The sequence below is a fragment of the Schistocerca gregaria genome, chromosome 7, assembly GCF_023897955.1.
Source record: "Schistocerca gregaria isolate iqSchGreg1 chromosome 7, iqSchGreg1.2, whole genome shotgun sequence".
Classification (NCBI taxonomy): domain Eukaryota; kingdom Metazoa; phylum Arthropoda; class Insecta; order Orthoptera; family Acrididae; genus Schistocerca; species Schistocerca gregaria.
The window spans coordinates 133,790,663-133,815,441 of NC_064926.1; the positions used below are offsets into that span (position 1 = coordinate 133,790,663).

Genomic DNA, 24,779 nt, shown 5'->3' on the forward strand with positions numbered 1-24,779 from the left:
GTTGGGGTGTCCCGGGTAGGAGAATGTAATTATTGTCTATAAGTAGCAGAACAAGAAAGGACCAGGACAGTGGAGAGGATCCACAAACACACGTGAAGACGTACCCGAGGTATGACGGGATTAGCGAGGTAGGCGCCTGAAAGAGGAACATAGACCGTTGTTGTTTTGTCCTGACAGAAACAGGATTTTTTTTCACACTTACGTAAAAAAAAGTGGAAAGTCCACTTATTTACGTTTCCCAGAAAAATGTTATTTTATGAAGTCATCGTCCTATATATTAAAAAAAATTTGCTAGAAGCAGTTTATGTTTGTTATTGCAAAAAAAAAAAAAGTTGTCAGCGCGACAGAATGTCAATCCTAAGGGCCCGGGTTCGATTCCCGGCTGGGTCGGAGATTTTCTCCGTTCAGGGACTGGGTGTTATGTTGTCCTAATCATCATCATTTCATCCTCGTCGACACGCAAGTCGCCGAAGTAGTGTCAAATCGAAAGACTTGCACCCGGCGAACGGTCTATCAGACGGGAGGCCCTAGTCACACGAAAAAAAAAAGGAGGAGGTGGTCAGCGCGACGGACTGTCAATCCTAAGGGCCCGGGTTCGATTCCCGGCTGGGTCGGAGATTTTCTCCGCACAGGGACTGTGTGTTGTGTTGTCCTAATCACCATCATTTCATTCCCATCGACGCGCCAGTCGTCGAAGTAGCGTCAAATCGAAAGACTTGCACCAGGCGAGCGGATTCAGTTACATAGCCAGGAGAGGTACAGATGGCTTAACTACGCTTGAAGATGGAACTCAAGGTAAGATTCGCAAGCATAACGCAAAAGCAGTTGCACGGTTAGGTTCGTGATTCTTAGCCCGAATTTGCGATAATACCATGTTTTGCTTGCCGGTTATCCTCCGAATAATAATAATTATTCTCCACGTCTAAATAATATACTGTGCTTACTAAATGTTAATGTAACTTTGAACTTAAATAATTCGTTAATCTACACTCAGCCATTATTGACACTACTTCCACTCTCGCAGACAGTCACAACAAAGCTTAGAATCGATCTCCCATGTTTCTCCCTCAGATTGTTGCTATCGATATCTGAGTGCTTACACAATGCAAAGAATAGTGTTGACTATATTGTTTTCAGTGTAATGGAGAGTTCTCACACAGTCCTTACAACCATTAATTTCCAGATGTAGTTTATAGTTAGCGTCTGTGGTATTTGGGACGGTGTTGCATGTCTCCAGTTGAATTAGAGCGATACTCCAATGCATAAATCAATTGGTGAGAAATAATTAGGACGTAATCAAGACGATGGTTCTTTTAAATTCAGACATTGCATCTAAACATTAACTGGTGAATGGATGCTTAATACCCATCCTTATATATCATTCGTAAATGTCAGAAGGAACATGATGCATAGATCACCACAAGTCTTGATAGAGTCGAATATTGTAGAACATATGTCTTCTGCCTGTGAAGTACCGTTGTAATTCTTCTGGGGGTTGTAGGTCGCCGAATGAATTGAAATAAGAGATACTATTTGTATTTCTTTTTTTAACAAACGCTACACAGTGAGTTCCACGTCCTCCTACTACATCCAGTTTCACAATTGCGCATTTTCCTGATTTTCACATAGTCTTCGGTAATGTGTCCCGCGTAAACATACCTCGAAATCACGAATTTCTTCTTAAAAAACTGAAGCAGATCTTTATTTGTAAGCGCCCTGTCTGGTAGGACTGCTAAGGGGCTTTATTTTTTGTTTATGAAGAGACCTAGTCCTTTCTTGTATGGTTTCAAGTATGTCGCTTTCCGATGACTCCTGCCCCCCATCATGCAGGAGTTATGTCTTCGTGCCTCTTGCAGTTGGCCCTGAGAGTTGTGTGCGTACTTGACTGTCCTGGCAATAGCCGCAACACCTCCAGCCAGTGAACCCACGGCTGAGAGATCGGCTAGGACAGGATATGAAGGGAATAATTTCATCCAACGTCTTAGATAGAACACTGGATGGTTTAGTTGATCTTTTTTCTCGCTCCTTGCTGCTTCAGGGCGCTTTTAGCTGCATACAGTGCTGTCGCGATACAGTTTTTCATGCACCCTTTGTTAGTCATTTTCTTCCTTAGCGCCCTACGTTCAGCGCTCGTAACTTTGCTGACCTTCACATCCAAGCCCAAATTCACTTTACCACGTATGGTTTTTTCAACTGCAAATTATGCAATGCGTTGGATTATACCAACATCCCTCCTCACACGTATTGCATTTGCTTCATCAGCTAAAATTAGATCGGCGGTGTGAAGATCTGTATTTGTCGTGCTTGCAGTATCGTGTATGATACACGCTTCGTTGGGTAGATTTATTCCCTAATCACTGCGTGTCATTCGTCATCGAAGTTTTTTTCGAGGTCCACGGTAGTTATATCCAGGAATGTGTAATTCGACTGGTAGTTTGCCGAGAATTCCTCCTCTAATGCGTTTCCTATCACGCATGTTATGCTACTGAGGTGGTTGTGGTCTGCTTACCCTTCCATATAGCAAATCTCCAGCGTTGATCCAGCTCTTTAGTGATATAACTTTTCTCTGTAAAAGCATCCTGCAGTTTCAGTACGACTGCTGTCCTTTAGGAGGTAGGTTCTAGGATTCGTTCTCTGCACTTTGGAAACAGTGAATATCTCGGGTTGACCAGTTTGGCATGTATGACTTCTCTAAAGATCTCTTGTGTTTTGAAATACACACAAACATGCATACATACATTAAATTGTTTGTGCCCGTCTTACATTTTCGTACGATTGTATACTGTATCTATAAGTCTATTATCACGAACATCCACTGGCCTCATTTTTATTAACGTTCGGTCTGTGGAATCGGTTCGTCAGTACGCGACAGGTTCCAGACTATAGTTCCTAGAACCGCTCGGTCACACCAGCCGGCCTAAAACATGGTCACAGAATTTTTAGTAGTAATTCTGTGACCATATTATAGCGTATAGACCATTCTTTGTTTTAAATTCTCAGGAAGACACTCCTAGCAGTGTCGAAATTAGGTTAATTTGTTGAAAATAGAGACCGAGGGCTGATTTTCTTTCAATTGTAACATTCATGGTTGTATATGTTTTTATTCAATAACCATACCCAGGATGATCTACATCAACTGGCTTTTTCTTTACCTTAAATCCAGTACAGAAAATAGCAAATAAAGCCTTCTTGTAAGAACAGAATTCAGGATGTATTCTCTCAAAATTTTTGCCTGTACATTAGTTATCGCTGGCACTATATTAACCCATTGTTAGAAGTCTATTCATGCACACTGTACATACTTAGATACTCTGCAATGTCTTTACGCACGGCCTTAACACAAGGCAACCAATGTTCAGTCTTTTCACCACAATGGATAGACCGAAAAAGTTTTCAACGTTGAAGTGTTGTAGAAAAATGGATGTCTTACCTGATTTCTCATGGAGTGCCGAGTCATTGTACACTGTGGTGATAGAGTTAGATCAGCACAATAAAAGTCTGGAGGAGGACGGCTCGGATGATACTCGGCGGTCAACTGCTGCTTGAAGTTAGCTTTGGAACGACACAGTTCATCCCAGACCCCTCTGTAAGCCGCACTTTGACTCTTTTGGCTGCAGTCTAGATCTCTGTCACAACACGTCAGTCTCTGTCTGTTGTTGCTCCTATACTAATATGTAAATATTACACACTATAATACGTAAATATTATACACTGTAGTGAATAGTAGTGGTGCACGGGGCTTAACTGGTATCTTCTCATACACCACATCCTCACTTTGTCCATGCGATATCACTGGAATATTCTGTGATGGCTTGTATGATGGGGTCCAGTACCGACATGCGTCATGCTGATTAGAACTCCGGGTGCACTTCACACAGTGAGGGGCTTGCTGGGTGTCCTCAACCGACAATAACAGCTCATTGTCCTGCTCCATCAAACTGAGAGCCTGGACGGGTGATGAGCAAAGAAGAAAAACCGTCACAAGCATTGACAGAAGCGCAAAGAGTTCATCTTCCTTACACGGCAATAAACAGACATTAAGAAAATTGAGAATGCGCTAGGTGACGATCAGTTCGGCTTTAGGAAAAGTAAAGGTACGAAAGAGGCAATTCTGACGTTACGGCTAATAATGGAAGCCAGGTTAAAGAAAAATCAAGACACGTTCATAGGATTTGGAAAAAGCGTTCGACAATATAAAATGGTGCAAGCTGTTCGAGATTCTGAAAAAAGTTGGGGTAAGCTATAGGGAGAGACGGGTCATATAGAATATGTACAACAACCAAGAGGGAATAATAAGAGTGGACGATCAAGAACGAAGTGCTTGTATTAAGAAGGGAGTAAGACAAGGCTGTAGCCTTTCGCCCCTACTCTTCAATTTGTACATCGAGGAAGCAATGATGGTAATAAAAGAAAGGTTCAGGAGTGGAATTAAAATACAAGGTGAAAGGATATCAGTGATACGATTCGCTAATGACATTGCTATCCTGAGTGAAAGTGAAGAACAATTAAATGATCTGCTGAACTGAATGAACAGTCTAATGAGTGCACAGTATGGTTTGAGAGTAAATCGGAGAAAGCTGAACGTAATGAGAAGTAGTAGAAATGAGAACAGCGAGAAACTTAACATCAGGATTGATGGTCACGAAGTCAATGAAGTTAAGGAATTCTGCTACCTAGGCAGTAAAATAACCAATGACGGACGGAGCAAGGAGGACATCAAAAGCAGACTCGCTATGGCAAAAAAGGCATTTCTGGCCAAGAGAAGTCTACTAATATCAAATACCGGCCTTAATTTGAGGAAGAAATTTCTGAGGATGTACGTCTGGAGTACAGCATTGTATGGTAGTGAAACATGGACTGTGGGAAAACCGGAACAGAAGAGAATCGAAGCATTTGAGATGTCGTGCTATAGACGAATGTTGAAAATTAGGTGGACTGATAAGGTAAGGAATGAGGAGGTTCTACGCAGAATCGGAGAGGAAAGGAATATGTGGAAAACACTGATAAGGAGAAGGGACAGGATGATAGGACATCTGCTAAGACATGAGGGAATGACTTCCATGGTACTAGAGGGAGCTGTAGAGGGCAAAAACTGTAGAGGAAGACAGAAATTGGAATACGTCAAGCAAATAAGTGAGGACGTAGGTTGCAAGTGCTACTCTGAGATGAAGAGGTTAGCACAGGAAAGGAATTCGTGGCGGGCCGCATCAAACCAGTCAGTAGACGGATAACCAAAAAAAAAAGCAGCAGGTGCTTAGTCTTCTGCGACTTGTTCCTATTCTGCTGCTGCTGCAGCTGAGCGTCGCTCGACTATCTCGACTGGAGCTTCACGCTGACTGACTGACTGCAAACTGAGGCTGCAGAGCTGCTGGACCCATCTTATATCCCCGACGTGATCAGATGCTGCGTTCCTATTGGCTATTGTCAATTTCATGCGCCTCCGGTGGTATTATTTCGTTAGGAACCGCGCACTTCCTTCCAGGAGGACCGGTGTTCAAGTCCCAGAAAGGGCACCGCCATTCTTAATTTCCTGCCAATTCCTGGATGGGGGTGGGATGGGACGTGAGCACAGCCCTGGGACAATGAAATTCCTGAATGAGATTTTTCACTCTGCAACGAAGCTTCTGTAAAGTTTGGAAGGTAGAAGACGAGGTACTGGCGGAAGTAAAGCTGTGGGGACGGGGCGTGAGTCGTGATTGGGTACTTCAGTTGGTAGAGTACTTGCCCGCGAAAGGCAAAGGTCCCGAGTTTGAGTCTAGGTCCGGCACACAGTTTTAATCTATCAGGAAAGTTTCAATGAAATTCCTGCACAAAATTGGAAATTACCATCATTTTTGAAATTCTTGTCAATAGGGTAGGTGTGGAAGGGGGAAGGGTGGGGAGAGAGGACAGGACTGGCACCCACATGTAGGCTGACGAAAGCACATGACTTCATCCAATGTAGGGCTGAACATGGGCTAAGTAATTGATCAGTTTAATTAATTTGCATATCAATTTGATATCAAAATTGCGCTCATGTCACCATCTCATCATTGAGTTCTATAGTAGTCAAAGGATTCTAAGTCCAACAAATACCAGGTTGTGGAACAGTGAAATATTCTCGGAAACTTGCAGCTAATGCACTCAACTGTCCTACAAGTGTTTTGTGCATTTCAGTAGAGAGTTTTCCACCTGCAGAATCAATGAAGTCCTTGATCATTGGGAATGATGAATAGATATTGTTTTGCGCTCGTACTGGCGACAGCTGCAGCTTCTTAATTGTAGCTTCAACTTTATTTTCAACCTGGAAGATATTATAACATTACTTCCTTGCACGTCTGTGTCAAAGTCGTTGAGAAAGTAGAAAATATCAACCGAATAGGCCGCTTTACGCAACCAGCCGAAGTCACACAATTTTTCGCTTGAAAAAGAATGTTGCTTGTCCTAAACAAACAAGCGCATTTGATCACGCAGCTCACAGAAACGACATAAGGTTTTGCCTCTTTATAAGAAAAGCTAAGTGTGTTCACTATCAATTTCTTCACTTAAAACTGCGAAAAGACGGAAATTTAGATAACATGATTTACTTCATCCAGAATGCATTTCAAACCCTCGAGCGTGTTTTTGTCGCTGCTAAAGCTTCTCTGTGTATGAAGCAATGATGACTTATTTCTGATGGCTGTCTTCGAAAATCCAAAAGCACGTGCTCCGTCCCTACTGGTAGCTGAACATTTATTCCACGTAATATTCGTGTATCATGAACTCATTAAGCGCACAAAACACTTTTTCTTCGAAGAGTATCCGTTCGGAACAAAGGCTCCTTGTAAGTTGTCTCTTTACACTCAGTACGGCTGAAAACCAATAGATCTGCTTTCCTGTTTATGTCTGTATTTTTATCCGGTTGTTGCGATCTATCTTCCAAGACAATTTTACATTAACCGCGTCGAATTTGAGTCAAGAGCTACTCACAATGGCGGATCTAGGAACATGTCTTGGGAGGAGTTGCTCATTGATTTTTTTAGAAATCCCAGGTTGGAAGGGGGGAGGGGAGGGGGGGGGGGGAAGCATGATACTTTTGAGCATAGGAATGACTAACATTTACTTTTTTTAACTGCAATTGCTGGAAGTGGTGGTAGCTTTCCTCCACTTGGAGATGAAATCTACGAAATTCCGAGGCGTTGTGCCGTTAATGTACAACGGCTTTTGGATAAATGCCCAAAGAAAGAAGGAGTTCCTCGCACTTGAGGTAGTCCTATATAAGGGTTGACAGGCTGCAGGGCTAAAAATTTAGTAAAACAGTAAAACATTTAAATTTACAAACGTAGGAATAATTTCTAATTGCTTTCTTTTCAGTAACTGAAAACTAGTTTCAAATTTTAGGCGTCGCTGACTTCCTGGCTGGATGCCGCAGACTCCCAGAGGTTTTCGCATCGCACTTTGTGAAACACTGGTGTACAGTATGAGATTTTCACTCTGCAGCGGAGTGTGCGCTGATATGAAACTTCCTGGCAGATTAAAACTATGTGCCGGACCGAGACCCGAACTCGGGACCTTTGTCTTTCGCGGGAGCAGAGCACTTGCCCGTGAAAGGCGAAGGTCCCGAGTTCGAGTCTCGGTCCGGCACACAGTTTTAATCTGCCAGGAAGTTTCACTGGTCTACTGTGTTCACTGCTCGTGGCTTGTTGAACTATACTGCAATCGTGGAGAACCAATGAGTGCCCGAGTTTACATTCCACATTATGTGGGGATACAGTCCCAAACTAGAGGACGCAGAGGGTAGTCGAAGCTAAAATGGCACGCATATTGTAAAAGCACAAGGATCTAGACGCGTGCTGGCAGTTTGCCAGTGTCGGGCGGCCGTCAGTGGCCGGTTACCTGCGGAACGTAGCGAAAGGTGCGGGCGGCGGATCCCCGCGCAGGCGCAGGCGCCGGCTGGGAGGTGGCGAGGGCTGCGGCTGTCTGGTCTGGCGCCCCTCAACAGGTGGCCATCCCACAGGGTCAAGGCCCTCACTCTGGCGGTGGCGGCGGCTGTTGCGGGCTCGCGACTCGCTGGGCTGTGGGCGCCGGACACTTCCTGCACTGCCTGCCAATCACAAAGACACACGCTGTCAACGCTCGACTCTTTCCGTTTAACTGACGTAGAAAATTGACGCAGCTGTAAGCAGACGGTAATAGAAGCAAAGGCGTTCCAGTGACTACGGGATCTCAAACTACACTACTGGCCATTAAAATTGCTACACCAAGAAGAAATGCAGATGATAAACGGGTATCCATTGGACAAATATATTATACTAGAACTGACATGTGATTACATTTTCACGCAATTTGGGTGCATAGATCCTGAGAAATCAGTACCCAGAACAACCACCTCTGGTCGTAATAACGGCCTTGATACGTCTGGGCATTGAGTGAAACAGAGCTTGGATGGAGTGACCAGGTAAAGCTGTCCATGCAGCTACAACACGATACCACAGTTCATCAAGAGTAGTGACTGGCGTGTTGTGACGAGCCAGTTGCTCGGCCACCATTGACCAGACGTTTTCAATTGGTGAGAGAACTGGAGAATGTGCTGGCCAGGGCAGCAGTCGAACATTTTCTGTATCCAGAAGGGCCGTACAGGACCTGCAACATGCGGCCGTGCATTATCCAGCTGAAATGTAGGGTTTCACAAGCATCGACTGAAGGGTAGAGCCACGGGTCGTAACACATCTGAAATGGAACGTCCAGTGTTCAAAGTGCCGTTCATTGCGAACAATAGGTGACCGAGACGTGTAACCAATGGTACCCCATACCATCACGCCGGGTGATACGCCAATATGGTGATGGCGAATACACGTTTCCAATGTGCATTCACCGCGATGTCACCAAACACGGATGCGGCCATCATGATACTGTAAACAGAACCTGGATTCATCCGAAAAAAATTACGTTTTGCCATTCGTGCACCCAGATTCGTCGTTGAGTTCACAATCGCAGGTGCTCCTGTTGGTGATGCTGCGTCATGGGTAACCGCAGCCGTGGTCTCCGAGCTGATAGTCCATGCTGCTGCAAAATTCGTCGAATTGTTTGTGCAGATGTTTGTCGTCTTGCAAACGTCTCCATCTGTTGACTCAAGAATCGAGACGTGGCTGCACGATCCTTTACAGCCATGCGGATAAGATGCCTGTCATTTCGACTGCAAGTGATACGAGGCAGTTGGGATCCAGCACGGTGTTCCGTATTATCCTGCTAACAGTCACTGGCTCTCGACTAACGCGAGCAGCAATGTCCCGATACGATAAACCGCACTCGCGATACAATCCGACCTACATGAAAGTCGGAAACGTGATGGTACGCATTTCTCCTCCTTGCACGAGGCATCACAACAACGTTTCACCAGGCAACGCCGGTCAACTGCAGTTTGCGAATGAGAAGTGGGTTGGAAACTTTCCTGATGTGAGCGCCACCGGCGCCAACCTTGTGTGAATGCCCTGAGAAGCTAATCATTTGCATATCACAGCGTCTTGTTCCTGTGGGTTAAGTTTCCCGTCTGTAGCACGTCATCTTCGTGGTGTGGCAATTTTAATGGCCAGTAGTGTGAATACGGTCAGAGAGGCACCTGCAGGAGACACTTCGCACCTTGATGTCGGCGTCAGTCAAACGCCCGCATGCGCTGTCTTGGACGAAGTCAGAGCCGGGTAGCTACAAAAAGGGTTTCCCGTCAAAGTAGGAAGGGAACTCGCGAGGAGTGTGCACCGTCCTTGATTGCTTAGATTTCACGTAAGTAACTGTGCCGTCCGTAACGTTGACGAGACTGTGCGGCATGTGGCGAGATTATTTTACATTTTTTAGGCGAGTAGTTTTTTGGTGATCAGAAGGGCGATAGGGCACTTTACTTGGAACTTCCCGCAGATGTAGCCTCTGAAATGTTAATAGTGCTTTTTCCGAGAAGGCTATTAGTTACAATTAAGCGTTATATTTTGTGGGTGTGCACTTTTACTGGATACATCAACCAGTAAAAATCTCAAAACTTTTATACAGGGTGTTACAAAAAGGTACGGCCAACTTTCAGGAAATTATTCCTCACACACAAATAAAGAAAATATATTATGTGGGCATGTGTCCGGAAACGCTTAATTTCCATGTTAGAGCTCAATTTAGATTCGTCAGTATGTACTGTACTTCCTCGATTCACCGCCATGATTTTCATACGGGATAATCTACCTGTGCTGCTAGAACATGTGCCTTTACAAGTACGACACAACATGGGGTTCATGCACGATGGAGTTCCAGCACATTTCAGTCGAAGTGTCCGTACGCTTCTCAACAACAGATTCGGTAACCGATGGATTGGTAGAGGTGGACCAATTCCATGGCCTCCACGCTCTCCTGACCCCAACCCTCTTGACTTTAATTTATGGGGGCATTTGAAAGCTCTTGTCTAGGCAACCCCGGTACCAAATGTAGAGAATCTTCGTGCTCGTATTGTGGACGGCTGTGATACAATACGCCATTCTCCACGGCTGCATCAGCGCATCAGGGATTCCATGCGACAGAGGGTGGATGCATGTATCCTCGCTAACGGGGGACATTTTGAACATTTCCTGCAACAAAGTGTTTGAAGTCACGCTGGTACGTTCTGTTGCTGTGTGTTTCCATTACATAATTAATGTGATTTGAAGAGCAATAATAAAATGAGCTCTAACACGGAAAATAAGCGTTTCCGGACACATGTCCACATAACATATTTTATTTCTTTGTGTGTGAGGAATGCTTCCTGAGAGTCTGGCCGTACCTTTTTGTAACACCCTGTATATAACCATAGTTCCTGATCCAGCCGCTTAAGTAGCAAGTAGGGACATTAGCTTCCAGTGAGCACAAAGAGTGATGTGGAGCTGTAGGTTGGAAATTATGGTCAGTATGTTCTTCATTGCTTCCTGGCTGACCGCAGAAATAGTTTTCCGGTTCTTGGAAACGGCGAAGGTACGTGTAAAGCAAGCACAGTGCCTATTATAATTAAACAAAGTGACCATAGGATTATCACCTGCCACCCCGTAAATGGATAGAGCAGTCACCTTCGGCCTTTCCAATTCCAAGGTCAAATATTGCGACTCTTGGCAACCATACATAGGAAATGCTCGAATTACACTGAAGAGCCAACCTGCGCGCCGCACAGTTTGGCCGCGTGGTTTAAGGCGCCATGTCACGGATTGCGCGGCCCCTTCTGCCAGTGGCTCGAGTGCCCCTCGGGCATAGGTGTGTGTGTTGTTCTTAGCATAAGTTAGTTTAAATAGTGTGTAAGTCTAGGGACAGATGACCTCAGCAGTTTGGTCCCTTAGGAATTCACACACACAATTTAAGGCCCCCGCGAGCATGCAGAAGTGCCGCAACACGACGTGGCATTGATTCGAGTAGTGTCTGAAGTAGTGCTGCAGGGAATTGAAACCATGCGGGGCTGACCATAAGTCCGTAAGAGTACGACGGGGTGGCGATCTCTTCTGAACAGCACGTTGCAAGGCATCCCAGATATGCTTAAAATGGCTCTGAGCACTATGGGACTTAACATCTCAGGTCATCAGTCCCCTAGAACTTAGAACTACTTAAACCTAACTAATCTAAGGACCCATGCCCGAGGCAGGACTCGAACCTGCGACCGTAGCAGTCGCGCGGTTACCGGACTGAGCGCCTAGAACCGCTAGACCACCGCGGCCGGCCAGATATGTTCAGTAATGTTCATTTCTGGAGAGTTTGGTGGCCAGCGGAGGTATTTAAACTCAGGAGAGTGTTCCTGGAGCCACTCTGTAGCAGTTCGGGAAGCGTAGGGTGTTGCATTGTCCTAATGAAAATTCCCAAGTCCGTCGGAATGTACAATGGACATTGATGGATGCAGGTAATCAGATAGAATGCATATGTACGTGTCACCTGTCAGAGTCGTATCTAGACGTATCTGTGGTCGCAAAATCACTCCAAATGCACGCCTCCCACATCGTTACAGAGCCTCCACCAGCCTGAACAGTCTCCGCTGACATACAGGTCCATGCAGTCGTGAGGTTGTCTCCATAACCATAGACGTCCATTCGATCGATACAATTTGAAACTACTCGTCCAGCCATACAACATATTTTCCTTCATCTACAGTCCATTATCGGTGTTGACGGGCCCAGGCGAGGCGAAAAGCTTTGTTTCGTGTAGTCACCGGTGGTACACGTGTGGGGCTTCGGCTCCGAAAGTCCGCATTGATGATGTTTCGTTGAATGGTTCGCACGCTAACATTTGTTGATGTCCCAGCTCTGAAGTCTGCATCAGTCTGATGCTACCTGTAGCTCGACACATGCGAGCAGCACATAGTGGCTTGCTTTCCGCGTATTCTACTTTAAATCTGTGACTAAAGCTTTTTAGATTAATATTTATTTTATACGTGACGTGAAAGTACTGCTTATTGTGTACTGTTAATCAGTTGAAACTGTATTTCTAAGCTTTTACAGAAAGAAAAAAGTTACCATGTCTGCTGTTGTCAAATAAAACTTTGCCTGTTAGTTCACGAACTAAATATTGTTCATTTTATCATTCAGCTGTCTATATTTTGAATGTTAAGTAGCCTACTTATATTTACGACTACTAGATGGCACTCTTGGTGTAATGTTCACCTGCCCGAACTTGCTAACGCGGACGGCTCAGTCTGTTGCTGCCTGAGGCTTTATAGGTATGAGCGGCCCACAGTGTCTCGCCTTTCATGTATTAGTTTTAAAATTTTTGTGACTAAAGCCTTTCTGGCTTGATATTTATTTTATACGTGACACGTAAGTACTGTCTCTTTATTGTTAGTCTGTGCTTTCACATTTATATAAAAAAATCTCTTTTCCCATAAATTTGTACTTATGTTATAGGCCACTTTAAATATTTAATTTCTGATGAAGGCACTCAGAGAAGTGTTGAAACCTGGTCAAAAAGACTAAAAATTGTGACCGACGGCTTATTTAGTTCAACTTTAATTCTCCTGGTCACCAGGAAACATTATGATATGTCTGCGTAAGCAGAAGTAACTAACGATCATAGTCCGAAAAGAATTTTTTGGACTGTTAAATTAACCAAAACAAAGTCCCCAAGTATAACACCAACACAAAATAGTGATCCGTCTTCGAATCACAACTACATACAAGAATAATATAGAAAACAACAGAAATAAGTTCCTCCTAGTCTCCGCCAAAGACTTCTCCGATATACCAAGCCTAATCCAGAGATCAGCGAGAAGATCCAAGCTGGGCTGCCGGGGCGGCAGCTATCCACGTCTGCCGGCGGTCGATGAAGTGCCGATGTGCAGTTTTTTATTCTTCTTTACTATTATTTTGATCACCTTATACAAAGGCGGGCTGTGAGCAGCAGAGTACGCCGCTCTTCAGCCTTGAGTTGGACAATAAGTATTATATATAGGAGGCACAGAGACTACAACCAAAACGGCGAGCTAAAAATATAGACACTAAAAAACAAAAAAACATGGAGCCGTACACGCTGGACGAGAAATATCACTAACACTATCTGACACGGCACACATAACATGGATGACGGCGACGGCACAGTGGTGGCATGACGACGGAAAAAAAACACTAAACACAAACGAAGGCACACACACGAGACACTGATGGCGATGATCTCCGGCGAATGTTCACTGAGCGTGTGCGAGTCGTGGGACCTGTCGATGTGCAGCCGAGCGCCGTCCTTTATAGCGCTTCGGCGAATGAGTACCTCGGAACTATTTCCCATCACGTGGTTTGACGTGTGAAAATAGTTCCGGGATCTGCAGCGACCTCTTCCTTATGTTTATGTGGGCCGGTAGTGGCCCCTGGTGGCCGCTGGTGTCTTTGCTGTATTGTTATTGTTGTTGCTGTTGTGGCCGTTCATCAATATTGGCTGTCGGTTGTGTAGTGCTTCGGTGTGCCTGCGAGCGGGCAACCCACGGCTGCTGGCTGTCAGTTTGGTTGCTGATACTCTAGGCGCCGTGATGTCTGGTGGAGAGGGCCACAGCACATGTTTACCATGATTCACGTCAAGCGGTACAGAATTTTGCCTCGAGTGTATCAGGACTTCGTGGTAAGTCCTTGGAGGAGATCGATCGTTGTGACAGCAGGGAATTCGGACCGTACACGCAGTTAGTGATATAGTTGGCGCCTTTAAAACCAATAGCATCGGGACTTCAGAGAATATGGAATACAGCAACAAGCACACAAAATTTAGGAGAAAACATTGCTGCTTGAAAGGCTGAGGACTGAAGCCTCCATAGGGCCGACACGTCGTTACCGAGCCGTCCCCGGGCCGTCCCGCGGCGCTCGGGTTCGCCAGCCAGCAACCCATCACTGCCACTCACCGCCCCGCCTCTCCCGTTTCCGTCTTGGTCGCTAACGACCATCAGAAGCAGCCTTTGAAACATTACATACTGCACAGGCGAACGTTACTCTGGAAGTAATTCATGACCGGATGCGTAATTCGAAGAACATGAGCAACTTCTGGCATCACGTGTATAACTCACTACCTCTAATTTGTACAGAAAATATATATATATATATATATATATATATATATATATATATATATATATATATATATATATATATATATAACTAATTAATGGAAAATCTCATATAAAGATGTGAAACAATTACTAACAAAGAGATAGAGGGGCTGGCCAGTACTTACCTCAGCTCAGTACAGCCGATAGAAACACAAAAAACAACCGAAAATTTAAGTTCCTAGCTTTCGGAATAAATGTTCCTTCATCAGGGAGGAGAGAGGGGAAAGAAAGGGAAGAAGGGAAAGTGGATTTAGTTACTCACAACCCAGGTTATGAAGCAACAGGGAAAGGAAAACAGGGAAGGTAGCAAGGATGGAGGCATGGTTGTCTGAGGGAAGCCAAAGATATTCTACTGCAGGTACTGTGCCAGCTTCAAACCAAAGAGGATGCATACAGAAGTAAAGAGGTGTATAGTATAAAGATGTAGGATGGAAGGATGCATGAATGGCTAAAGAGGAAAGGGAAAGAGGAGAAGACTGAAAAGTAAATGGGAGTGAGGTTGTTTAACGTAGGTTCAGTCTAGGGGGATGGCGGGATGAAAGGATGTGCTGGAGTGCAAGTTCCCATCTCCGCAGTTCAGAGGGACTGGTGTTGGGTGGGAGAAGCCAAATGGCACATACAGTGTAGCAGGTTCCTAGGTCCCTAGAATTATGCTGGAGGGCATGCTCCGCTACTGGGTATTGGACATCTCCTAGGCGGACAGTTCGTCTGTGTCCGTTCATACGCTCAGCCAGTTTAGTTGTTGTCATACCAATGTAAAAGGCTGTGCAGTGCAGGCATGTCAGCTGATAAATGACATGTGTAGTCTCACACGTGGCCCTGTCTTGAATTGTGTATGTTTTCCTAGTAGCGGGGCTGGAGTAGGTGGTTGTGGGGGGATGCATGGGGCAGGTTTTGCAGCGGGGTCGGTTACAGGGGTAGGAACCGCTGGGCAGAGAAGGTAGTCTGGGAATATTGCAGGGTTTAACAAGGATGTTACGGAGGTTAGGGGGACGACGAAAGGCAACTCTGGGTGGTGTGGGGAGAATTTTGTCAAGGGATGATCTCATTTCAGGGGTTGACTTGAGAAAGTCATATCCCTGGCGGAGTAATTTATTGATGTATTCGAGGCCAGGATAATATTGGGTGACAAGGGGGATGCTTCTGTGTGGTCTGAGGGTAGGAATATTATTGTTGGACGGGGAGGAATGTATTGCTCGGGAGATCTGTTTGTGGACAAGGTCTGCAGGATAGTTATTGGTGTAATTGTTGAGGGATTCATCACTGGAGCAGATACGTTTGCCACGAATACCTAGGCTGTAGGGAAGGGAGCGTTTGATGTGGAATGGATGGCAGCTATCAAAGTGAAGGTACTGTTGTTTGTTGGTGGGTTTGATATGGACAGAGGTGTGGATGTGAGCTTCAACAAGATGAAGGTCAACATCCAGGAAGGTGGCTTTGGTTTTGGAGAAGGACCAGGTGAAATTCAGATTCGAAAAGGAGTTGAGGTTATGGAGGAAATTAAGGAGTGTTTCTTCACCATGAGTCCAGACCACAAAGATGTCATCTATAAACCTATACCAGGCCAGGGGAAGCAGCTGTTGGGTCTTCAGGAAAGCCTCCTCCATGCGGCCCATGAAGAGGTTGGCATAGGATGGAGCCATCCTGGTTCCCATGGCAGTTCCCCTGATTTGTTTGTAGGTCTAGCCTTCAAAAGTGAAGTAATTATGGGTGAGGATGAAGTTGGTAAGTGTGATAAGGAATGAGGTTTTTGGAAGATCTTCGGGTGGGCGTTGGGAGAGGTAGTGCTCAAGGGCAGAGAGACCATGGGTGTGTGGGATGTTTGTGTAAAGAGATGTAGCATCTATGGTCACAAGAAAGGTTTCAGGTGGGAGAGGAGTGGGAATGGATTTGAGGCGTTCTAGGAAGTGGTTTGTGTCCTTGATGTAGGATGGGAGTCTGCAGGTGATAGGTTGGAGGTGTTGGTCTACCAGAGCTGAGATACGTTCTGTTGGGGCTTTGAAGCCTGCTACAATGGGACGGCCAGGATGGTTTTCTTTGTGGATTTTGGGTAATAGGTAGAAGGTAGGGGTACGTGGCTCAGGTGGAGTGAGTAAGTCTATGGAAGCTATTGTGAGGCCTTGTGAGGGACCTTGGATTTTTAGGATTTTCTGCAGCTCAGTCTGAATGGAGGGAATGTCTTGTTCGGTTTATAGTCCACTTCTCTTTTTCTATTTATTGATTTATTTATTTAACATTCCATTATTTAACATTCCATAGTTTTAACGTTCGTTATTCGCTGTTTTCCAGCCAACAATCACTGCCAACAATCTCTTCCACACCTATCAGTATCATCCAATTCCGTCGATTTCGTGTTGCTGGTGATATTTTTGTGCCATTGCCTATCTTTCTCTGCCACAGGAAACATTTTTTGGAACATTTCTGCGCCACCCGCGAACCTTTTTGCGGCACGCACGAACCTTTTTGCGGCACGCGCGATCTTTTTTGCGCACGCACGATCTTTTTTACGGCACGCGCGATCTTTTTTGCGTCACGCGCGATCTTTTTTTCGCTACTCGCTATCTCTGTTTTTGAGCAGCGTGTGTTCTTTTTCCCCTGATCTGGACATACTTGCTTGGTCTGGTCAACTTTTTCCGTATTTTTCTTGTTTGGTGGTCTTTCTTTGGTATTTAACGTTACCAACACAATTTCTTTCTTTCTCGCCCTTCCTTCCGTGTTTTATTCCTTCTTATGATTACTATTCTAACTTTAGTTATTTAATTTCCCTACCCACCAGTTACCCACTATGTACCCTAATCCTATACCACATTATTTACATTCATTCCGGAAACATGCATTTACCGTAGCCAAACTGCAATCCCACATACTTTTCCTCCGTTCCTGCTTAACCTTTGGAATTACCCCTAAAGGACTTACCTTAAAAGTTCCCATCTCTGGGTGCAATTCCTCCTTCCACCAATCTCTCCTGGACTTCCAGAACCTTCAATCCTTAGCCCTTACCCAACTTGTCCTGAATCTCTACACTACTTCATGTAACCACCACTCCCAACAGCTCCTATCTCTCTTCAAAGTCCTCCACCTCTCAAACCCTTGCTTGGAGAACACACTCAGGAACATCATCCTAGAAGCCAGCCGCAAACTTGAGTCCCATGCCACACACCACCTGAAAAAACTATCCACAGTGCTAGTGCAACACCTAAGAAGTGGGGTCCCTCTCCCTATCCCTCACAAACACCAACCACAACAGAACCGTCAACAAACCCCCCTCATAGCCAACAAACCTAGCCTAGCCACCCTACTCAATCTCCCCATCCCAGCACATACCCCACACAGACCAAATCTCAACTATAACCACAGTCAAATGCCACATATCACCAACTCCAATTCAGTTCTAAACCTCTCATCCAGATCCCTCTCTCCTGAAGAGACATCTGTTCTATCAAAAGGCTTAACCTTTAGCCCCACACCTAAATTCAACCACACTGCCCTGGTTAAAGATCTCCTCTCTTTCACCTGGAACCTCAACTGGAAATATCACTTCACCACCCAAACACAGCCCCCAAATACTAGACCCAGTGTTGAACCTCGTTTAGAACAGTTCCGACCGCCTTCTCAATGGGATCCTCCTCCCCTCCCCCAAAACCATCCCTTGCAGACATTTCAGGAATTCCTCACATCCAGTGTTGCCTCCCAGTCCTTCTTGAAGAACATCCCGACAACCCCCAACATCACCCCAGCTGAATCCCGTGCCATTAAGCAGCTGAAAACAGACTGCTCTATTGTAATCATTCCGGCGGATAAAGGCTCCACAACTGTGGTACTTGACCGTGTGGAGTATGTGGCAGAAGGACTGCGTCAACTCTCCGACACCTCAACCTACAAAGCTGTTACCCAGGATCCCATTCCCTCCATTCAGACTGAGCTGCAGAAAATCCTAAAAATCCAAGGTCCCTCACAAGGCCTCACAATAGCTTCCATAGACTTACTCACTCCACCTGAGCCACGTACCCCTACCTTCTACCTATTACCCAAAATCCACAAAGAAAACCATCCTGGCCGTCCCATTGTAGCAGGCTTCAAAGCCCCAACAGAACGTATCTCAGCTCTGGTAGACCAACACCTCCAACCTATCACCTGCAGACTCCCATCCTACATCAAGGACACAAACCACTTCCTAGAACGCCTCAAATCCATTCCCACTCCTCTCCCACCTGAAACCTTTCTTGTGACCATAGATGCTACATCTCTTTACACAAACATCCCACACACCCATGGTCTCTCTGCCCTTGAGCACTACCTCTCCCAACGCCCACCCGAAGATCTTCCAAAAACCTCATTCCTTATCACACTTACCAACTTCATCCTCACCCATAATTACTTCACTTTTGAAGGCCAGACCTACAAACAAATCAGGGGAACTGCCATGGGAACCAGGATGGCTCCATCCTATGCCAACCTCTTCATGGGCCGCATGGAGGAGGCTTTCCTGAAGACCCAACAGCTGCTTCCCCTGGCCTGGTATAGGTTTATAGATGACATCTTTGTGGTCTGGACTCATGGTGAAGAAACACTCCTTAATTTCCTCCATAACCTCAACTCCTTTTCGAATCTGAATTTCACCTGGTCCTTCTCCAAAACCAAAGCCACCTTCCTGGATGTTGACCTTCATCTTGTTGAAGCTCACATCCACACCTCTGTCCATATCAAACCCACCAACAAACAACAGTACCTTCACTTTGATAGCTGCCATCCATTCCACATCAAACGCTCCCTTCCCTACAGCCTAGGTATTCGTGGCAAACGTATCTGCTCCAGTGATGAATCCCTCAACAATTACACCAATAACTATCCTGCAGACCTTGTCCACAAACAGATCTCCCGAGCAATACATTCCTCCCCGTCCAACAATAATATTCCTACCCTCAGACCACACAGAAGCATCCCCCTTGTCACCCAATATTATCCTGGCCTCGAATACATCAATAAATTACTCCGCCAGGGATATGACTTTCTCAAGTCAACCCCTGAAATGAGATCATCCCTTGACAAAATTCTCCCCACACCACCCAGAGTTGCCTTTCGTCGTCCCCCTAACCTCCGTAACATCCTTGTTAAACCCTGCAATATTCCCAGACTACCTTCTCTGCCCAGCGGTTCCTACCCCTGTAACCGACCCCGCTGCAAAACCTGCCCCATGCATCCCCCCACAACCACCTACTCCAGCCCCGCTACTAGGAAAACATACACAATTCAAGACAGGGCCACGTGTGAGACTACACATGTCATTTATCAGCTGACATGCCTGCACTGCACAGCCTTTTACATTGGTATGACAACAACTAAACTGGCTGAGCGTATGAACGGACACAGACGAACTGTCCGCCTAGGAGATGTCCAATACCCAGTAGCGGAGCATGCCCTCCAGCATAATTCTAGGGACCTAGGAACCTGCTACACTGTATGTGCCATTTGGCTTCTCCCACCCAACACCAGTCCCTCTGAACTGCGGAGATGGGAACTTGCACTCCAGCACATCCTTTCATCCCGCCATCCCCCTAGACTGAACCTACGTTAAACAACCTCACTCCCATTTACTTTTCAGTCTTCTCCTCTTTCCCTTTCCTCTTTAGCCATTCATGCATCCTTCCATCCTACATCTTTATACTATACACCTCTTTACTTCTGTATGCATCCTCTTTGGTTTGAAGCTGGCACAGTACCTGCAGTAGAATATCTTTGGCTTCCCTCAGACAACCATGCCTCCATCCTTGCTACCTTCCCTGTTTTCCTTTCCCTGTTGCTTCATAACCTGGGTTGTGAGTAACTAAATCCACTTTCCCTTCTTCCCTTTCTTTCCCCTCTCTCCTCCCTGATGAAGGAACATTTATTCCGAAAGCTAGGAACTTAAATTTTCGGTTGTTTTTTGTGTTTCTATCGGCTGTACTGAGCTGAGGTAAGTACTGGCCAGCCCCTCTATCTCTTTGTTATATATATATATATATATATATATATATATATATATATATATATATATATATATAATCCGTCCTCACAGTCGTATTCTGCACATCAAGACGCTTCATTAGAACCCAAACTCGATAAGGTAGAGTCAATTTTGTATGAGTTCATGTAAGCGATATGCAAATCTAATAAGTAAATCGCAAGTGTACACTGAGGTTAAAAAGTAGAGGCTGGCATACACAACATGACGGCCACAGGAATTTTCGTTCTAAAGAGGAAACTAGCCCATTGGGCTGGGTCAACAACATACCTTCTTTGGCCGAAGTGACTGCCCAGAGAGAAGACAGCTTTTGCCCCTGTGTTCGACTGAAAATCAAATTCCGCTACATTGTGTGGGAGCGCCCAAAAGACGCATTTTTTCACGGACCGAGTGCGTAGTTGTGGAGTTCTCACAGGAGGACAGTATATGCCTAACGGAGATGCTACAGATATCCGCATTGGTCGACTTAAACGAGACATCATTCTCCCTTTTAAAAGAGCAATGCTGACTGGCGGAATATTTCTGACGCAAAGAGTCAGAGGAGTGAGGGAACACAGCAAATGATATACCCATGCAACTTTTCCAGAAAAATGGGCCGTTCCGTTGTCGCTCTTGGAGCGGGAACACGTAAGAAGAGTGAGTGCGCTAGTACGTGTACGCAAAGAGCGAGGAACAAAGTCTCTCCTTAGTACTTCACTGGGAGACTACCTTTGTCGTTAGTGAATCGGAGTGACACTCTATACTGAGTTGCTCGCGATTAAGCGTTGTTCACTGTGTTGCCCGCCACACTTATTGTGCGGTGTGAACACGGACAGATTACAAGGTAAACGCCTGCGAGCGACTATTGAGTGGCATCGCGGTGGACTGGGTATCTGACTGGTGTACTGCGCCAATAGTTAGACTAGGGGCGGATAAGATTCCTTGACTTCAAGCCGTAGGGACAGTTTGATTGGCGGAGGTCAATCCAGATAGAAAGAGATAGTTGTGTTATTTGTCAGCAGCGAGCGACGCAGGCAGCAGTCGTCGCAGCTCACGCTATTGTGGGCTACAGCGTATGAGAGCCCCATCTGTCCTCCCTAACATTACACTTCACTACATTTCTCATGCGACAGCCTTGACCGTACCTAGGAAAGTTATTCAAGTTGTGTAGGCGCGGCTCTCAGCCATTCTACCAAGTAAATAACATTCTTAAAGAAAAGGGAGAAAAGAAACTTTCCATACTTTGTAAAATAATAGCATTCTTATCCATAAGAGGCAATCTACTGTTCCGAAAAGGACCCGGAAATTTATTATTATTTTATAAGAAAAATTTTCACTTGATTTCTCAGAATTCTTTTGTAATAAATAATATTTTTCTTTCGTTTAATGTTTTTCGTACACTAACTAGCAATACTCCCGTGCCCAAGTATCCCACTACTTACGTAAGAATATATAGAATATTTTTGTGTCTTTTCCTCACAGCGGACGACTCCAGAAGATATTTGTTGCCGAATATTTTTCAAGCAGTTCTTGTTGGTACATTAGGAGCGTCTGTCTGACGTCTGTAGTAGTGTGAAGTGGAAATTGTTTCTTGCAGGAGCCAAATGGTACTTGTTGGATCAATCCATTGGGCAACTTGACAAAAATAAAACCCACACACTCACTTTGTGGTGACAATTTTCATGCGATATTTACCGAAGTCAGCAACTGCATTCATTTAGTGGCATAATCCTTAATATTAATAGTACTATTCACATCGACTTGTTTCATTAATACATGTCACTACTCTGTCTTCTCCGTGGAAGAAAGGAGATCAGATACGATACTATCTCTGGCAGCCAGTCTGCATCTCTGTATGGTGCATGTGGAACGTATCTTGTATGGGTTTGCCTCTTCGACTAGTGGCAGCCAATCAATTCTTTTTGTTCTTCTTATTCTTGTTTTTCTTAGTTTTAATTGGATCCTACAAACGCCACCAGAAGCTTCCCAGTCGTCTTCGCGTAATGAGTGTAAGGGTCTAAGTCTAAACCGTTTTCTCTGAGGAGCAATCGTGTGCCGTGAATCATCTTCAAGTGTGCCGTCTAGTACTCGGACCGCCCCAATGGGCAGGAGGATCCTCGAATAATGCGCCTAAATAATTCGATAGTCGTGTGCGGTAGGATGCATGGTGGTGGAACGCCTCATGAGTCGTCGTCAGACGGACCCACAAGTCCAGAGCGTTTCCAGGCGCGGCTTGCAAAATGTAATACAGAACGATGCCCTTCAGCCAGTTAACGGCGTTCTTTCTGGTAGTGGGAAAGTAAACGGTATCTGGGTGTAGGAGCTCGTCAGGCGTGCCAGACTCTGGCTGTCGTCGCAACAGAAGCGCCAGCATACGTTGGGCAAGATCCCAGCCTCTGCCTGTCACACACAGCACATGCCAGGCCGTGCGCGTCCGAATCGACGACTGCACAGTGCGGACAGAAAGGGCTGTCAGTGAGATGTATGGAATGGAGCCGCTGGCGTGTGGCTAATTTGCCGTTCACCACAACATACCACAAGGAACGAGCGTACGTGGGCAGGTACGGGGTTTGGACGGCTCGCCACACCCTGGTCCAGCGGATGGTTGGATGTTATTGTTCAACGTTGCTACGGGGGTTGTCGTGCCTGATAGATGCGTTAGAAATCTCTCGTGCTCGGCGCCCTTTTCGCCGGTAGATCCTCGGTCATGTAGCTCAGTTCGATCAGGGAATCGCGGATGTGGCCAAGAGACGGAGCTACGTGGCCCTCGGCGGCCGGTGGACGAAGATCTCGCGGCGCGACGATCTGTAGCAGCGTCCCCGTCAAGCTGTTGTGACCACGGGTGCAAACTCCGATGTTCGTACCTCCATGCATACTGTATGAGATCTCGGTATTTTTCAAATTGTCCAAACACAATAAGAGTTTGTGCAGTGGTAGGATTTAAAGCTGTTCCCTCCACTGTTTCACGAAATTGAGAAATGTGTTCTGAGCAATAGCTTACTGTTGCGGCTGGTTCGTAGTTTCTTTCGCAGCCGTCGCACTCACGCCGCGCGAGACAAATATCACGTGATTGTTCGAACAAGCTCGATACTGTATCAAACGCTGCGGCCTATCGCGAAGTCTCGAGCCCGTTCGAAAGTGAGTATGTTTGCCCGGCCCTAGCAGTAGGTAGGATCACAAGGCAGACTCATACAACGACTTGCCACATGTTCACATAGGGTGGGAACGGATGGGAGAGCAAGAGCCCTATCGTACTGGAACAGGGAGAGACAATGTGGATGCCTCTACAACTCTGGGCGCCAAGTAGCGAATCTTTTATTATTTATATTTACTATTTAAATGTTAAAATGCAGCTCCAACCGTGCTGATGTTACTTGTACTGAGAACTTGTTAATAATAATAATTTCAATATCACTCAACTAATCAGAAAACGACAATTGCTAATCGTAGTTACTGTCAGTGTTTATTGATGGAAAGGATGCACCAATCAAAAGTGCACCCTGAGAGGAAAGACACCAAAGTACTAAGATAGCTCACCATTTGTCTACGATCGGTTTCCGACGAGGCAATACATGAATCCGTATTTAAAATCTGGTCTCATGTCAAGACGGAACAGTTCGTCGAAAAAGTGCCTCGGATGACGTAATTGTGCGATGCTGTGTTAATCCAAGGCAGCCTACGATCTGTTTTCGAGGTGGAAACATGCGCAATAGAGTGTGAAGTGCAACTACGCGTAAAGATGGAATTAATTGTTAAAGCTGACTCGGAAAACATATTTGTGCGATCTCATTTGGATTCTAAAATCGTGTGAAGCATTTTGAGACTTTTACGGTGCTCGGGAACTAATGATTAATGACCGGCAATCTAGTTATAAATATAAACGAGAAACTATCTGTAGAAATCGTTTTACCATAATACAAAATTAATTATAATCCTAACATTTTACGATTATCATTAAGCTTAGTATTTAAACTTATGCACTTGCCATATTATTTTACGCTTTTTGGCGCACTTCCATACAAAACCGAGCATTTGTCTGTAGACATTGTAAAGGAACTGTCTGTACACATCTGTACACATCTAGCAAGTCATTTTACGCTTTTTGCTGCACTTCAATACAAAACCGAGCGTTTGTCTGTAGACATTGTAGAGGAACTGTCTATACACATCTAGCTAGGCAATGTATGTAGCCAGTCTAGATACTTCACCTCATGTACACGCTTGAATGCCTTGTTCCTCTACATTTGCTAAATATGGCTCACGTTTTTGGGAACG

General features: G+C 45.3%; 1 protein-coding gene across 1 annotated transcript in view; it reads right to left on the reverse strand.

The window, feature by feature from the left end:
• Window positions 1-24,779, reverse strand: part of LOC126281178 (tumor necrosis factor alpha-induced protein 8-like protein) — an 860,942-nt gene that overhangs the window by 515,783 nt on the left and 320,380 nt on the right. The window contains exon 2 of the mRNA XM_049979869.1: window positions 7,855-8,062. The gene's annotated coding sequence lies outside the window, so the exon portion shown is untranslated. The remainder of the gene's footprint in view (window positions 1-7,854; window positions 8,063-24,779) is intronic.